Source organism: Empidonax traillii, unplaced genomic scaffold (genome assembly GCF_003031625.1).
Source record: "Empidonax traillii isolate 1590-97213 ecotype Southwest subspecies unplaced genomic scaffold, ASM303162v1 scaffold923:size341358, whole genome shotgun sequence".
Classification (NCBI taxonomy): Eukaryota; Metazoa; Chordata; class Aves; order Passeriformes; family Tyrannidae; genus Empidonax; species Empidonax traillii.
The window spans coordinates 101529-112333 of record NW_020956116.1 but is presented as its reverse complement, the minus strand read 5'-3'; the positions used below and the strand labels follow the sequence as shown (position 1 = coordinate 112333).

General features: G+C 45.1%; 1 protein-coding gene across 1 annotated transcript in view; it reads right to left on the bottom strand.

Moving 5' to 3' along the window:
- The window catches only part of RGS4 (regulator of G protein signaling 4), a 32300-nt gene extending 21816 nt beyond the window's left edge, over window positions 1-10484 (bottom strand). Inside the window, exon 1 of the mRNA XM_027902943.1 lies at window positions 10365-10484. The gene's annotated coding sequence lies outside the window, so the exon portion shown is untranslated. The remainder of the gene's footprint in view (window positions 1-10364) is intronic.
- Window positions 10485-10805: the final 321 nt, after the last annotated feature.

Genomic DNA, 10805 nt, shown 5'->3' with positions numbered 1-10805 from the left:
AAGGTTTGTTAGTGCACTCTGAGCCTGCTCCTCTGACCTCTCCAAGGAAGAGCCGTGCAGCCCTGCTCATCCCAGAGGCAATGGAAACCATCAGGTGCTGCTGGTTTCCTCGCTGATCCTTTCCAGCCCCATCCCTCTGCTGCCTCACTTTCTGCCTGGCCACGTGGTGCCAGCTGGGGTCCTGCTGACTCCTCCCGTGCTGTACAAGCACATGGTGCAAATTGCTCACAGCAATCCTAACACAGTCATTTATGCCCAGTAGAGCCCCATTAGCCAGCAGCTCTCTCCTCAGTCTCTAATGATTCCAACCACAAGGCCATTTGTCATGCTACATCTTCTTTCCCAGTGAGTAAAAGTCAATTAGTGCTTTCAACTTTGCTCTGAAACAGCCCTGTCTCCCTCCTGCTTCTTTATGCTACCAGGAAACCATCTACAGTAATGACTTGTTTGGATGTCGAGTGCTGTGTTGCAGAGCATTACAAGCTCCCTAAACTTCCCTCTCTGTGTACCAAACACCGTACACAGGAGCCGTGTTTTGCAGCCAGAAGTTCCAAGATGAATTAGCTTTTGGACTTGCCACATGGCTGCTTTTTTAAGTTTTACTTTTGTCACGGTTGAGAAAACAAACATGGTTTTGGCTTCCGAAAGACCCCATTTCCTACATTAAACACCTAAACGTTCAATGCATTCTCCAAAAGGTCTGCACAGTCCAGTGGCCACAGAAGTCCTGTGGCCGTCAGTGAGTTCTGGTGGCCTGCTGTCCCCCTGGGGACCTGTCACACAGCCCAGGCTCTCTGTGAAATGACTGGCTGCAGCCATGCCCAGAGGGGCTTGAAACAAGGGACTGTTGCACTGAGAAGCAAACCAGCTCCAAACACAAGCTGCTCGGAGTCAAGGTGAATGCCTCACATTTGGCAGTGTTAGGATGTAACAAGGCGTTAAAACTTGACTAGCACATAATAATTGTATTAGAGCTGCAAGGATTTAAAAGTTAAAAGGGAATAGTGTTTCTAAAATGAAAAGTCCAAGCCCAGTGCTTTCTATCACAGTGATATTTTAATTTGAAGGAATAGCCATTAATCAGAGCTAATTGAAATTAGGTAAGCTTTTTTAATTAAATTATTCAATTGCCTGGCCATTTTTAATTAAAGAATGAGATTCAATTATTAAATAAAATCAGATTTGCTTATTTTCCCTCCTAGTCTGCAATGAATCTACACATTTGCCTAATTTTATAGAATAGTTTGGGTAGGCAGGGACCTTAAAAGGCCATCTAGTTCAAATCCCCCTGCCATGGGCAGGGACACCTTCAGCTAGAGCAGGTTGCTCAAAATCCCGTCTGACCTGGCCTTAAATGTCTTCAGGGATGGAGCACTCACCACCTCTCTAGAAAATCCGTAGCCTGAGAGAAAAGGACACACTTTTCATGTGTAGACAGAAGGTCTCACCTAGCAATGGCTGTCAATCATCTGCTGATAAATGGATTCTGCTTCTCATCAAGAATCTCAGAGAACAGGCAACTTTGCTGCTGCCAGTACGATATAACAGATATTTTGTTTGGATGTTGCCTCTACACTTGCTCCCAAAAGAAAAAAAAAAAAAAAATCCTATCTTTCCTTATGGCTTCCAGAACCAGCTCCTGGGCAGAGTTTCCAAGCCTGCAGCCAGGTGGTGACTCCCCAGTTAGACTGTGGGGTAGTTCCCATCTCACCTCTGCCTCAACCACAGTGAAAAGTGCCTGAGCCAGTAAGTCCCTCTCATGAGTAGCAGATTCACAGCAGATGAATGGCATCCCTGAGCTCTGTGACTGAAATCTCCTACCCTCGCAGTGGTGTCAGTGTGCTCCCTTCCACACACGGACCTGTAGATGTAACAAGCCCTTCCATTTGTAGGTATTCCCTCCTGGGTAGTTGGCACTGTATCACCTGCCTCAAAATACCCACACAATAATTCCTGGTCTGTGGCTCATCGACAAGTAGAGATGAGGGGCTGACCTTTGATTTCCCGGCATCCTTGCTGGTACCTCATGGGGTGAGCTCTGGACTCCTAGTGCCCTGGTGAGTAGGCTATCCAGCATCCTCATCTCCTGATTGTTATGGGGCTTGCCTTGGGAAACAACACAGGGGTTACAAATCAAAGTCTGAGTCAGTTTTGGGGAGAACAGCCGCTGTTTAGATGCGACTGAACACGTGCGTAGTGAAGTGTTTGTGAGGGTTTTGCTCATCTCTGATTCAGCCTTGGAAGCAGCTGGCAAAAGTCACCCAGACTGGCTTCAGGCCCAGCTCACACAATTAGGAAAGTATTAGCTGAACTTAATAGGAAAATCAACATTAAGCAGATAGGAGCTGGTGCAGTTGTTAAAGACTATGTAGTGTTTTTCCCTGGCAGAAGCCCAGGCTAATGGAGGGCTTCCAGCACCCAGAGCAGCCTCCAAATGAAGGCTTAATTGGCTTCTGAAGCCACTCATATAATTACAAACACTTTTAATGAAGCATGAAAAATACAAGAGCCCGGGACTGTGATACAGAGGGAAGAAATGATCTCATCCATCTCAGAAAATAAACCAAAGCTGCGTTACCTTCTTCGTTACACTAAACCTTCTTCCCAGCTCCTGCCTGGCCTGCAGACTCCTGTCAGATGCTAATGCCCAGGCCAGTGCTAAAATCAAGAGGAAATCCACCTTCTAACACAAGACGAAACTTCTGCCTTCCCCTGGCTGTGGGGGACACCTCTCCAACCTCCCACCCTGAGTGCAGGTTGGACACTGAGCGGACACTGGAATGGACTTCGACTGCCCACTGCTGGTGTGCACAGCACAGCCCTGCCTGCAGCAAACAATTTATCATTTGATTCTGCTTTAACTCCAGATAAATGACCCTCCACCATTTCTATTCAACAGCTGCTCCCTGCAATGCAAGAGTCTGTCGATGACACCTGCAGCCCCTGGGAAGTGTATCCCAGAGCAAACTGGGGAAGAGTCCACGGTACAACTCCTCGATTGCTATGCTGGATTGAGTGAAAGATCAATGGGCTTTGTGCTGCTCATTGCTCCACAATTTTCTGGTTCACTGGGGATGATTTGTTGGCTCGTTTGTTTTTGGGGAGATACTTAAGTCCTTTGGTGAGTTCAGACTCAGAGAGTAACTGAGGCTGGAAGGGAGCCAGAACCCATCTGGTCCAACACTCACACAAAGCAAGGAGAGTTATGACATCCTGTATCCTTTCTATAGATCAGGTGGCATCTGGTCCCACAGAAAGGAAACCTCAACCAGGAATGTTAGGGAGGACCTAGAAGTAGTTTAAGTTCAATCAGAAGGGTTTCCTCCCTGCATACACCAGCAGAACAGCTGTACCAGCACCACACCTAGCCTTGTCCAGTTAGCCATGCCATCACCCTGGCTAATTAGCCTACTCAGGGCTTTGCAAGGCCACAGCAATATTGCTCATTCTTTCAGTATCACTTCAGATCACACTGGACCAATTCACCTTACACTTCTTCACCGGGTTTGTCCCTAAGACTGAGGTCAGGAGCTGCGCACATCCATCACCCACACCTCTGTCCCCGGGCTCACAGCTTTTAGTGCAGGGAGGGGAAAAATTCAGGAGAAAAATTCCAATGCCTCATAAGGAAGGAGAAGGCATGGCATAAGGACTAGCACCACTGCCAGAAGGACAGCAAGGAGGCAACAGTCAGCTGGGTGCCTGATGTGGGGTAGATAGACAGCAGTGAGCATCTCTTTCCTTCAGGTTGGTTTTCCCCACACTGCAGTTTGAAGGCTCGTGGCCCTGCACACACCTCGGCCTTTGCTCTTTGACCCTGCAGTCCCTCCATGTGGGGAGCTCTGGTGCTCGTTTCTCATGTGCCAACATATACCTCTTAGGGTGTCCATATAAGGCTACTGAGTCACTCTCACTGGGGATTAGATATAAGAAATTTTCATTCTCTTCAAATAACCAACTTTGTCTGGACTTAGTCAGCCACCTGTTATCGCTATGGCATTCACCTGCAGTTATACACTGAGAGCTGAGCTGGTCACTGGACCACCATTTTTTGCATATGACTGAGGTTGTTTGCCAACAACTTCTGTCCTGCAGAGGCCAGACTGTGCCTAGAAATACCACAGGACTGTCTTACATCTAGCACTCGTGATCTTAGGGTGCACCAGCTGGTCTGCTGGAGCAAGCAGTATTCAAGCAAAGGGAGAGCATCCTTCGCCACCCAGGAAGAGGGTGATTAACAACTACAGTTTCCCTGGCACAATCTGGACACAGCCCCAGAGCAATGACTTTTTCCTTGCTTGTACTGGATTTTGTATAATTTAACAGCTAAAATGCTGAGATTTGATCCAATCATGCTTGGCTAGAGCAAGACCTGACACAAGCATAACTGCCCCCAAATGATGATAATCAGAAATGGAGATACAGAAGGTGCCTGAAAAGGAGCACGTTTTGCAGGAGCCCAAATGAGACTTCAGAGAGGCTCACTGGTGCACAAGAGGCTTTCCCTCACATGTCCTAGGTACAAGCCTGGGATTTATCTTTGAAGTGTCTGCTCTGGCTCTGCCCCAAGGGCTTGCTAGGGCTCCCTGTTTTCAGCTCAGCTCAGATAACCATCACACCAGCTAAATGAATACAGCATGGCAAGCACAGAGCCAAAGCTGTGCCAAATGGTTCTTCAGAGGCCAGAAAAGGACCCCAGCTCAGAGTCCACCTTTTTTTTTTTTTACAACTGAGATTACACAGGTTCCTGCCTGCGCTCAGTCACAAGATAATGACTCCAGGTGCAAACATCAAGAGAGCAGTTGTGTCTTTTGCCACGTCTGCACAACCCTGCCACAGAAATATCAGAAACCAAAATATATATTGGGCCTGTGCCCTCAACACATACAGAGATTTCTTATTAATGGGGCTGTTATTGGAAGCGGGTGACCAGGAAATGGATGCATGATCACCCAGCTCTAGATGTTGGAGATCCATCAGAAGCAACAATGTACAGGCTGAGCAAGTGATAAGAGCATCCTGGTCATCCTCAGCAGGGACAGAAGGGTTCTCTGATACAGATGATCTTTAAAAGAGGGCTGATGGTCTGAGTTTGGAGAGTCAAGAGGGCCAATCCTTTTGCCCCCCAGGCAGCTGACAAGGACGTTCACATGGTGGCAACATGTCTGGGATGAGTTGGTGTGAACCAGATAGCAAAACTGCAGGTACCAGAGAGGTCTGGCTCACCTGTGTGTGCTCCCATGGCTCACAGGGTGGATCACCAGGGGACAGGGCCTGCAATCTTGAACCTTAAGCAGGGGCAAGAGCCAACACAAGGTCTGGCCCCCATGTGGACCACTTGACCCTCCAACCAAGCGATTCAGGGGTGACCTCATCACTCTCTACAACCACCTGAAAGGAGGTTGTAGCCAGGTGGGAGTCGGCCTCTTCTCCCAGGCTACAAGCAACAGGATGAGAGGACACAGTCTTAAGCTGAGCCAAGGGAGGTTTAGGTTGGACATTAGAAAGAATTTCTTCACAGAAAGGGTAATTAAACATTCAAATGGACTGCCCAGGGAGGTGGTGGAGTCACCATCCCTGGAGGTGTTTAAGGAAAGACTGGATGTAGCTCTTAGTGCCATGGTCTAATTGTCATGCTGGTGTTCAGTCATAGGTTGGACTTGATGATCTCAGAGGCCTTTTCCAACCCAATTGATTCTGTGATTCTGTGTGACTCAGCAGGGGTCTGTTGGGGGTGTGTGATGGGTACCCTCGGCCCCAGGGTGGCCTGGCTGTGCTCAGCTCTCCTTAGCTGCCCTTTCTGCTGGCTGCAGGTCCAGCCCTGCTCACAGGGAGCTCTAAACTTTGGGGGAAACCCTGACAGGACAAGCTGTGGCGAAACCTCCTCCGGAGAAGAAACAGTATGGGATAATGAAAGGGAAATGGGCAGGAGGGCTGGAAGGAGACCTGCCCAGGGGGACACAGGGAGCTGCAGTCCTGTGTCCTCTATGGCTGTGCCTCAGCCCGTGGCCTGTGCTGGAAATCAGATGCTTAAAAAAAAAAAAAACCCAAACAACTGACTCCTTTCATCAGGGAAGCACCTGGGCAGAATATTTGCAAAACATTAGACTACTGCACTTTTTTTAAGTCTTTCAAGATGGTTTCTCTGTATATTGCTACTGAACCAAGGCCCCCTCACCGGAGTGAGTGGAGATGGGAGGGAGGGACAATGGAAGGTACCAGCAGCAGATGGATGAGCACAGCTTTTTTAGATTTGGCTGGGGAAAACTAGGGATGTTGATTCCCAAGCAGAGCCATCCATGTCCTCTTTTTCTGAAGGAGAAAGGACATGTCAAAACTTTTCCAATAGAGGGAGCACCGGGACTGTCAACCATCACCTGAGGTGCCTTATTTTGGTACTGGAAAACCTGGGTACCCATACATCCATCCTCTGGGGAGTACTTATCTACGCTGTCAGGATTAGGGTGTGATTTGGTAACCAGGAAGCAAAGATTTTAAACTTGGAGACCATTCTGGCATTAAAAAAAAAAAACAAAAACCAAAACAAACCACACAACTTACTTCGCCTCCTTGAATTTGAAAGGCATTTGGGAATGAAGCAAAGCAGTCTGCAGACCTTCTCTAGGCATTACAAAAAATGACTTGTGGTCACTGCAAACTGGAGAGGAAATTATTTCATACGTGCAACACAGACAGGTTTCAGACCAACAGTCTCTGTCCTCAGGCAATTTAGACTGATTGGAAACAAATGACATGCAAAGTTGGTATTAGATTTGTTGATTACAGCAATATCAAACTTATTATAAGTTTCGTGTTCATCAAATTGACAGTGTAATCTGGTATATGATCATCTGTTTTTACTCAACAGAGAGACCAGAATAGCTTGTTTCCTGGTGCGCATAATGAAAGTGCAAATATCATATTTCCTCTGTTTTGAGGAAACATTTTTGGCAAGCTTTGCAAAAATTTAATTTTGTAATTCCCATTATTCTAGCTGCGGCAGAGAAGCACAGATGAGAAAGACAGGAGCAGCAGATTGGACCTGATGAGAAGCTGGTTTTGATGCTGGTGTGAAAACCAGAGGTCATCGAGGACAACATCTGCAAAAGCTACGACCTGTGTCATCAAACCCGTAATCATGAAGCATGCCATGACTCAGGCTAAAAGCCCCAAAAATTCGAGAAATGGATAGTGCCCCAATGGCAAGGTCTTTTGTCATGAACATAACAGCAAGAGCGACAGTGAAGAATTCATAAAATCTGCTGCCTAGAGTGTAGAATGAAGAATAAGTTCAATTCTTCATTGTGTCGCTGCCTCCATCTGCTGTGCCCCAAAATGGCTCAGTCTTTGCCAGATCTCACAGCCTCCAACCCCACACAGCTAATTAATCAGGTAGGATTTCTTGCACGACTGGAATTACACACACACACACAAGTACTTTACAGGAGCGAAGCTTTATCCTTGCTGTGCCTGAAGCTTTTCTGAAGGCTCGCTAAGGTTCACAGCCCTCAGCCTATTACTGTGTTAGGCAATCAGCAAGCTTTTCTTGAGGGTGATTGCAAATCTGAAGAAAAAATCGGATGGCAGCTTTTGGAAAGCCACTGGTACCCTGATGCTCGATAATGGAAGGCTTTTGTTGGAAATTCTGCCCACTAGCTAAAAGGAAGACAGGCTATGACTGGCTGGTGAACACTGACAATGAGTGTCCCTGCCTTGAAGCCAGCTTCCTCATAAGATTTCTAACAGTTTGGGAGTAGGAAAAGAAACTACCCCTCCAAAACTTTCATGAAAAGTTTCATAGGAAATAAAGCTACCCCAACTTACTTATTTTAGACTACAGCTTTTTTCAAACCTCAAAAAACAGCTGAACCTTCCTGGAAAAGTTCCCAGTCATTCCGAAGATTTCATACTCACTGAAATGTGATGTGGCATTATTACAAAGTTTTACCTAAATTTAGTGGTGAATTTCTTTGGGTAATTACTGAAGAGAAAAATCAGTGACATGTGGCTTTTATATCTCCAGATGCTTTTGACAGACTTTGAAGATAATCTATTTATATATTCATATAGATAGATATTTGCTATATGTTTTCAATTTTTTAGGTACCAATTCTTTTACTGCTCTGATGAGCAATCCACCATAATACTTTGTAAACCCCAGGACTATTTGCAACAGCTAAATCAGGACATCAGAACAATACACCATATCAGGAAGAAGTAACACTGAATAAAACATAATAACATGCAAGCTGAAGAAAGTATTATTGCAGAAACCTTAGCTATGTTTTAAGTAGGCAGAATGAGGTGTCCCTGTATCAGTGCTATATTATTTATATTGAAGGTAAACATGATGCAACCCTGCAGCCATCATGTGTGGCTTTACAGTAGAATCTGAGCTCTTAGGCCCTGCCTAACTTCATCCTAAATACCAAAGTGTGACCTTCAAAATCTGTTCTGAGTGCTCTTCCAGCCCTGGGGTAGCCACCACTCCTGCAGAGCTGTCTTTTTGATATGAAATGTTCCTTACATCATCCCTAGTTGTGCATTGTGGATGTTTGACAAGGCCTGCCCTCGTAGTTTAACCTGGGCTGCAGCATCCTTAGATATTCCTGAATCCCTTTTTCATAATTATTCCTAGATAATCCTCAATTTCCTGACTGGTAAAGCAGAGTGAGGGCATGCTTAGCATCACACATGTTGGCTCTGCTTTAACCACTGAGTAGTTCACTGATAGCAGACTGAGCCCTGATGTAACACAGATTTTATTCCCTTGAGTTTGATTCCATGGCTAATAGTCAGCAGACAAGGATTCACAGCCCTCTTGTATGATTAAGCAATAATGTCTCCATTCCCTTCTCCCACACCTTTCCCAGAAGGACCCAGAAAATGCTCAGCCCAATACTTGATGCTGCTTGCACTGCTGTCTTGGAGTGATAAAATCTTTCTCCTTAAAATAAATAAATAATAATAAAAAAAATAACAGGTTGTCATGTGAGGAATCCCTCCGGGCTTCTGTAAGACAGAAATAAATCCAGTAGCGCAGAACTCCAGTAGGATATTTTGGGCAAGATTTAGAGAACATTCCTGCCTTCAGCATTTCCTGTAAATACCACACTAAGATAAACACGTTTTTAAAAAATGCATGTGAGTGTCCTAGGTGAGCCCTTCAGGAAGCTGGCTGTTAACAGGCAATTGTCTAATGAGCACTGATGTCATTGCTCTGCACTTGTGCGAGCTGGCTGTAAACACAGAGTGGTTCAACCGAGAAACCAGCTTCCTGAAGATTAATTGTGACAGTGATGTATGTAGTATGTAAACAGAACTAATCAGAGGTGCCGGCCATGTAACCGCGGGATAGGCAGGAAATGAACACAGCTGAGAACTTTGCAGACTCACTTTCTTATTCTGACCTTTCCAAAGACAAAATAAATGGATTCAGTTTAGCACAGATGTAAACACTTTCCACAGCAGAGGTTCTGGTAAAACTGCAAAGATTCAACAAGCCTGCGCCAAGCCTTGAGTTTTCACCACGGACTCCTTACAAAGTTCTTTTGAGGTCCCTGGCTGACAGAGTGACAGATCCCAAATGCAAAGTGTTATGTTCCTGTTGTCAGTAGTCCACATCTGAAGCAATGCAGTTTTGTTTCCTTCCTTTTTAACATCAGCAACAAAACAGGGCTTTACAATGTGAACTATGTGCAGGTGTTGCAATGCTTCTCTTTCATTATCTCTGAAGTATCTCATAAGCCAAACTCCTCCACTGGGATGAAACTTTTAAGTGCACCACTAAACAAATCCACTGAATTAGCAGACTGCAAGATCCTCTACTTGGGATTTCCAATAAAACTATTTTACTTAGGCATTGCTTCACAGGCAAAAGATAAACAGAAGAACCACATGTTGCATCATATAATTATTAAATTGTAGGTCCAATTATGGTTTCCAATAAAGAATAAACAACATAAATATTGAGGAGTGCTAAATTATTCAGGAGTTAGTAAAGAGCAGAGTTATTTATTAAAACTAAATTAATTCAAAACATGTGATTTTAATTTTTAATTTTTCAAATCCCTTTACTTGAAAAAGGAAGATGGAAATTCATCTTTTCAGCCCATGCTCTTCTGTGAAGTTTCTTTCCATGCCTGTTTCCTCAAAGAACGCTGAAGAACCTCTCTTGGTTTTGTTTGTTTGTTTTTCTTCCCACAAAGATGAATATTGCTTCGCTTTAGCAGAAACTTAACGCAGCAAAAGCCATACTGATAAGATTTTATCTGAATAAGAGCGATGGGGAGCTTGGCTGTGGAGGAACTTGGGCAGTGCCAAAACGCCAGCACAGACGTGAAGGATGAAAAGTTTACACTTACCTGGCAAGCAAGGAAAATAGCTTGGAGAGAGAGGCGGCAGGATTACTGACAAAGGAGAACTCCCCATTGTGCTCTAGTTCTTTGTGCCGAGCTGAACCGCTCAATCGGGGCTGCACTTCTATTCAGCTGAGCTGAAAGGCTGAGCCTTTCAGTGCCTTCCTTTAAAAAAGAAACAAGACAAACTCAGTGTATAATACAAAGCCCTTATTGCTAACACTATCAGTCGATATTTCTCTCGCAGCAGGCAGCTATTGTGTCTATAGAAAGCAAGCATGACTTGATCATCAGCTGTGACAGGACCTTATAAACAGGTACAGAAGCCAGTACAGACACTTTTCAACTGAAGAACAGGCCCAGAGGGATCAGGACATCACCTCAAGGAACTTACTGCACTTTATGATCTATTCAATTTTACTTTTGTGTCACATAAAGATTGTTTCG